The 7,285-nt window shown below is 39.2% G+C and overlaps 1 long non-coding RNA gene across 1 annotated transcript in view; it reads right to left on the bottom strand.

Moving 5' to 3' along the window:
• Positions 1–1,301: 1,301 nt before the first annotated feature.
• LOC121811875 overlaps positions 1,302–7,285 on the bottom strand; it is a 9,935-nt gene continuing 3,951 nt past the window's right edge. Inside the window, exon 3 of the long non-coding RNA XR_006054076.1 lies at positions 1,302–1,564. This is a non-coding gene — a long non-coding RNA (uncharacterized LOC121811875). The remainder of the gene's footprint in view (positions 1,565–7,285) is intronic.

Here is a 7,285-nt window from a genome sequence, read left to right as displayed (position 1 = left end):
AGGAGGTGGCGTTACGTGTACAAACAGAGCAAACTGGAGAATATTAAGCATTATCATAAGATTACTGCCATCCTTCATGACGTTCGGCATCTGTTTTAAAAGCACAAAACCTCATTTTGGACCCTTTGCATCTTCAAAAGTTTGAGGGTAAATGTTCAGTCTCCACAAAAGTAACACAGATGACAGATACAGATTGTAATTTTCTCCTCGTTGACTCATGGACAACAACAAGGCAAAAGGCCCACGTGGACATTACAGTCTTACTGTTGCATTTTTTGTAATGACAGCACAAGTGTTTGTCAGTCTGATACTCTCTGATCAGGAACTGTAACGGTCATGTCGGGCCTGATCTCCTGAAACTTTGTTCACTCTCAGCTCTATTAATTTGGACTGCCTTCTTATCTCATAGCATGAAAATCTCTCCCATAAGCAAGGAATATAACCTTAGCCTCAACCTCCCTGTAACCTGAAGTTTTGTGATGTAACAAAACAGACGGAAAATGCCTTTGTCAAATTTGCATATACTGTATATCATACACCAATCAGCCATAACATTATTACCACTGTCAGGTGAAGTGACAGTGCTCATCTCTCTTCATCATGGCAAAAATGGGAAACTGTGAACCTTATCATATGTTTATCACTGTGTTGTCACTAACATCCTTGGTCCCCTTCTCTGTGAAAGAGTAAGAATCACAAATCCAGGTTTACATATTCTGACACCATTGTAACCCTAGTTGAGTCAGCCAGATTACAAAATGGTGGTGGCTTAATCTTAGCTAACAGGGACACTGTAACTGGATCTAGCCCTGTGCAAATTTCCCATTGCATCCATATCTAAAGAGGGACACACATGACTAATCATGCAAGATATTATTCTTATGACCTGAAATGGGCATCCAGACTGCAGTTCAAGAAATCACTTGACAGAATCACCAGTTGCTGTAAATGTGGTCCTGTGGGCTTTACTATATGATGCAGACAGGCTTACGTAAGCTCACTTCTCATGTAGATGGCTCGACTTCCAGAGAAAAGAGGGGGGACACAGCAGAACAGAAGGTGGGGAGCGGGAGCGTGAAAGAATTCATTTATATCCCCTCTGCAAATAACCCACGACTGTATCAAATGTCAAATTAAATGGGTGAGGTCTGAAAAAGGTGTGTTATTGATTTTCACACCCATGCAGTAAATGGAGGAGAGGGGGGGGAGTTAGGATAGAGCTTGATTTGACTCCACGGGTCTGAGATAATAAGCAGCCCCAGCACAAAAGCAGGCAAGGCGGAGGGAGGGAGGAAAGGAGCGAGACGCAGAGTGAAGACAATGAAGGAAATAGAAAGCGACAAGAAAAGACAGAGGGGATACGAGGCCCTGCAGCAACCCCTGAAAAAAAGACTTGGTGAGGGAAGGACTGACTCATGCTCCACAGGATAATAGCAATTTCTACCTTCATATCACACAGCCAGTGTTTCCTCCTTCATCTGGTCCGTTCCAGACTTCTAAATGAAGATCAGTGTCACAGGTGCAACAAGTGCTGTCGCTCTTCATTCTTCTACCTGTCCAAGCACTGCAGATGGAAATTAGCTCATGGTTAAATTTTGTACAATGCATCTCATCTGTGTGATTAATTGTCTTGTGCATAGTCACTGATAATTAAACTAAACTTCTTGTGAGATGCTCTCCACAGGTGGCTATAGCAGCCAAAGCAGACCTAGTTCAATCCTTTTTCCAGTTCTGCAAAGTGAAGTCCACACTAAGCCGACCTAAACCTGAGTTCTTTCTAATGGCTAGCAGGGGGTGTCTCCCTGGGTTGCAAAAGGTAGCCCGATTATATAGAAATGGCCATTCTCTCTTTTGATGCATCACCTCAGACCTCCCCTTTCCTGATGAGTTTATGGACTCAAGTAGTATCAGGAACCTTTTTAGGACCAAACTGATTGCCAACAACCTCCGGCAACCACTTGCCAATCGATCAGGGAATAGTCATTTTTCCCTACTAAGCGCTGGTTGAAAGGATCTTGCAGGCTGGTCTCTAGGCATGTCCAAGAGGAAAAAACAAGTGAATATATTTGGATCACATAAACACATATCATCTCTGTGATAAGGATGTTCAGCACCAGGGTTGCAAATTGCGCGACTAAAAGAATATGCCAGCGTACAAGTTTCATATGTACATAACAGGCATCAAAAAGCTTAGATTCATGATGTAGTTCCAGCACATTTGTTTTGCAGTTATAGGAAAGCAAAAATAAAGAAGCTTCAAGTGTCACTCAGAGAAATCACTTGAGCCTCCAATATGGAGTCCAAGTCAAATGTTTGTGACTAGCAATGTTTCTGCCTTGAATTTGGGTTTTAAGTAGAACTTTATGTCAGTTAATTGTGATAGCCCTTTTCTTCAAACACAACAAACGGCAATATCTTTATATTATTGTCTTTGTGTTGTTTTACATATTTTCCTCTCTGAATCGAGAGGGACTTGTGTATGCAAAATAAAGTGATGCAAAAGAAAAAAAAAATCTAACTTCACCCAAGCAATGCATTCTTTTACTACCTAGCAGATCTGGACCAACAATGAAGTGACTGTTAATAAGCAACATGCAGCCGTTCAACGTCTGCGGACATGAAAATACTAATTAACCTTCAGCTGGTAAAGGTTTTTTGAAATCACAGTTTGCCCAAGCTTTTGGTTGTGGTCTTCACAGATGACCCAGCTGAGTCACAGTTACCCTGAATCATCACCAAGGACACACCTCTAGGCGAGCGTAGCGAACGCTTCGTTCATCTAACATAAATTCAACCGAATGTTTTTCATCACAAAAATTATTTCTTGACCACTTGTGAAACCCTTCAAGGCAACACATTATTTCTGTATCTACAGGGGAAAAAAACTCCCCTGCTTATTTAATGCCTTTATGATCTGAGACACTAAGCCTGCGATGGTTTCCAAACAAACCTCTTTATGACCTGGACTTTTTTTATATATATTTCCGCACAGATTATTTTTCTTGTGGTCCAGGAGCTGATTTGTCAGCTCAACACTTCTGACTGCAGGAGATTTAGATTGTGTTTATTAAAATGTTAGTATAACAGTGGTTCCCAGCCAGGGCTACATACCCCACAGAGTACTCACAGTTACCTGGGGCTACTATTGTAGAGCACATTCACATTACTTTGTGGGGAAAATAAATATATACATGAGATAAAAGGTAATATATTATTACATTTATTTCTGCACTAACTAATAAAATTCCAATTCCAATTAAATGAGAACTGGCAACTGAAGTTTATTTACCACGTTACAGTACCAACCAAGTACCACACATCTACCTCATGTTCTGGGGTTAATGTGGGCAGCTAGTTGTGATGTTTAAAAAGGTTTTTAAAAAATGAAAAATTCTGGATGAAGGTATCACAAAAGCATGAGTTCAACCAAATTTCAGCAAGAAAAACTGATTTTCTGTTGACTAGATGTCATAAGATACCTAAATGATACACAGCTTAAAGATAAAATATTTATTTTTCCTCTATTTTTTTATACCACATTTGATTAGTTGATTCCCAACTGACCTTTTTACCATATTATGAAAACATGTTTATGTCATGTCATGTATTTATGTCGTTAATATTTATTAGGATGTATATTATGTTTCTCATAGTGTTATCTTGATTTCTGCGTTGCAAGAAAAGTTAATTTGTACAAAGCTCTGAACAGTGAAAGTTTACTGTTCTAACGTGTTAGGGTGGTGAAGATGCTTTGGTAAGTAATATTTCACCTTTTGCTCATTAAGTCCTTTGTCTTTCCCAACTAAAAGGTAGGTTATGTGTCCTGTCCTCCATGTATTTTACAGTGATGTTAGTATTATATTTCCCTATCCACACTCCCGTTTGCAGTGTGTCAGCCCATCTATGAAGCAGATTCTTTATAACTTTCGGTCACGATACAGCACACCTTTTATTTTGAGGTAAGCTGATTTTGGATGCATTTTGCTCACTCATATGCAGCTTATTACTGTGAGCTAATATGGAAATTTCACTTCTATACTTTGCTCCTGGTGTTTCATCAATGCCTTCCAGCTCATGGTTGCATTTATCCAACCTGGCCATTACACTTGTGGCCTTTCCTCTCTGAAGACCTGTTGTCTTGCCTGACGCTCTCTTGCATGGTGCTTTGCACGCACAGCTTCATCTGCCCACAGTCAGTGCTGTTCAGCCATTCCTCCAGTAGGGTTTTTTGTAAGAGAAGTGTTGGCTTAGCCTTCATCATCTGTAGTGTTGACTCAGGGGGTAGATCAAATTGAACTCTTTAGCGTTGCTATTTATTTTGTGTGATTTTCCATTATTTTGATTTAGAGACTGTGTATATATGGCGCTTCCTCTTCTTAATGCAGAGTTGTGAACCTTTATTTGTTTATTTATAATGCCTTAAATTAACTTGTAATACTTACGTGTAATGTTTTGCTATTGTTACTGTTACTCATCTGGATTCTTGGGCCAAGCTGCCATTAAACCACTGAAACCAGCTTATTGTGATTTGACTGATTACTGATTGTGTTTTTCTCTTCCCAGTTGGTTGGTTGGAGTGGGTGTTAAATTTGGTGGGCAGTCTGGCCGTGTTCCCTGCACTTATAGTAAGTCCTATTGTTGTTCCCTTTCAGTCTTTAATCCCCATTTGTTCTAATGGCAGTGTTTAGATCATGTGTACCACAGATATGTATTTTTGTTCAAGGCAACCTTTTGCACAAACTTCATTTGCTGTTTTTGGCATAGAAATTATCAAAAATTTTCAATTTATATATAATATAATATAATATAATATAATATAATATAATATAATATAATATAATATTGAAATAAAACTGCTGGTATCCCCCCTTTGTTTTACTGTTGTTTCCCCTGTGGGATAAAAAGATGACAGATATTAAATGCAATGCAGGGCCAAGACTAAGACAACCAATATTGTCAACATTCAGTGGACGTCCTTCATCCTCCACAATCCTAAAGCACATCTTAAGCATCCACATGCATGAAGCTTCTGATATGCTGAGCCTTCAGCACTCACAGTGGACACGCTGACAGCAGATCTATCATCAGGATGGCTTCAAATCATCTTAAACGTAGATTCTCTTTCAAGGTTTTGTCTCTTACTATGAACTCACTCAGGAGCTTATTCACATTATATGATGTTGAACCCACTGTAATTAATTTGTACACATATAACAATACTGTAAGCATGAAGTAGGCTCTACCAGTAAATCCACTGTTAAAGGGCCTATAAAGAAACACACCTTTATAATTCTATAGTGTAAAAGCAAACATGTTTAATGAACCATCCTCTTTTAAATCCAATAAGCTGGGCTGGAGATGTCTTATGCAATTACAATAATATGTTACACTATATTACACAGACTGAAGAAGTCACAAACGCTACGTCCAGATGAACAGAGTCAACCTTTTGGGACTATATCACACAGTGCCCGTTGTACAAGATACAGTGAGAAGACCAAAATGCCTGCCCGTCTTCCATGTAATTTATTTTATTTTAACCACTGTCCTCTGGCTCAGAAGTGTCCAAACAAACAAACTTTGTTTCAACAAGAAAATTTTAAATAAATAGATAAAAGAAAAAAATTTTTTATTTGTGTGTACAGGTGATTTGTTTATTCCCTCAGTTGAAGGTGAATAAGTTGGCACTAAAGGCTTAGGGATAAACGGTCTCTGAGGAATCTCTACAAAGATATTACAATAAACATAACAATAAATAGATTTATAAATACAACCTTCTACAAATATTCTTCATGTATTCTAGTTCATTACAAAAAAGAAGAAACCATTTCAACTCTTTTGGCTGATCCAGGAAAGGAAACCACATTATTTCCATATTACTCTTGGAGTAAAGTAGCTTTGCATGACTTTCAGTCCAAAATAACCAATGAACTCCACCAGTTCATCCTCTGTTTCCACTCCTCTCCCTTTATGGCTCAGTAACACATGAGTAACATTAGCGCAGCAACCTCCTGTCTAGGAAAAAAGATGCTCTCCAGTGATTGCATTAAGTCTTTTTTGCTTTCAGTAGTTGTGGTGAAGTAGTTCCCCAGAGGCTGAGCGCACTACACCTTCTACACCTCTGAGCAACCACTTTAGATTGCAAGCCAGTTGCACAGGTTGTCTGCTGGGAGGCAGCCTGTCTCCAAACAATTGCAGTCAGGTTTTATTGACTGCAGTCACTCTCAGACAAACAGGCAAGGGAAAGGTTTTTCCAATAACTGGCATGTAACTGAAACAGGGACAGATTGGCTACATGCTGCAATCAGTCTGAATCGGTCTACGCCGATAAGCCCAGCTCATCTTCGAACTGCCTCTGTAATACTGGATTCAACTCAGTCAGCTATATAGAAGCACAGTTGCTGAGCGCCCATGTCATTTTGCACTTAAAACGCCATCTTGCAACACTGTTTATGGAGGAATTTGTCTACCGGTATATTCTAAATTTAAGCAATTAATCAGAACTTCAGTTTAATATGAATTTCATATTAAACTGTACGAGTTCACTGTGCACAACTGCACTCACTTTGGTCTTACCATGATCTCCAACCTACTGTAACTATAGCATTATGCAAACTTAGGCAAACAGAAGGTTTAAGCTGCATGTGGGCGGGGCTTCTGTTGCTTAATCACAGCCTGACCATATTAGCATTAACATAAGCTTTTCACCCACTGTGATAACTTCCCTAGAAGACACAACAGAATGCCCTCAGTGATGAACTTTAAAGGATTTTAACCGCAGTGATAAACGTTTTTGTGGCAAATGGTTCTTCCCTCTTCATTGATGATTTAATAAACACATCTACATCTCACTTCTTCTATTAAACCTTTGGCTAATGCTCAGGCACTGCCAGTGGAGGTGGGTTGGGTTCAGAGGCTCCTGCAGGAAGACGGTGAGTAATACAGTATTCCTAATAATAATTAAAAAAAAATAGCTTGTAGATAACAAGACTCTTATTGATCTGAGCCTTTCTAATGCACCCACAGGCACAGTGAATTCAAAGGAATAAACCTGTTTACCCCTGCAGGCCACACAGCAAGAAATGAAATTAATTAGTACACAGAAGAGAAGATATTTTATAGTTGCACTGGAACAGTGCAGCTGCATTTGCTACATTTATGTTTCTTTAGTGTCAAGCGGACAGTTTGCTAAAGTGACCAGCCATCTCTCACTGTGCAGACCAATGGAGGCCATTGCAACAGCATTTGCCTCTCATAGCCTCGGGATGATGAAAACATGTTGTGT

Source organism: Haplochromis burtoni, unplaced genomic scaffold (assembly GCF_018398535.1).
Source record: "Haplochromis burtoni strain Fernald_Lab_line unplaced genomic scaffold, NCSU_Asbu1 Contig_17, whole genome shotgun sequence".
In the NCBI taxonomy this organism is placed as follows: domain Eukaryota; kingdom Metazoa; phylum Chordata; class Actinopteri; order Cichliformes; family Cichlidae; genus Haplochromis; species Haplochromis burtoni.
Note: the sequence above shows the minus strand (reverse complement) of the source record. Positions and strands in the feature narration are given on the sequence as shown.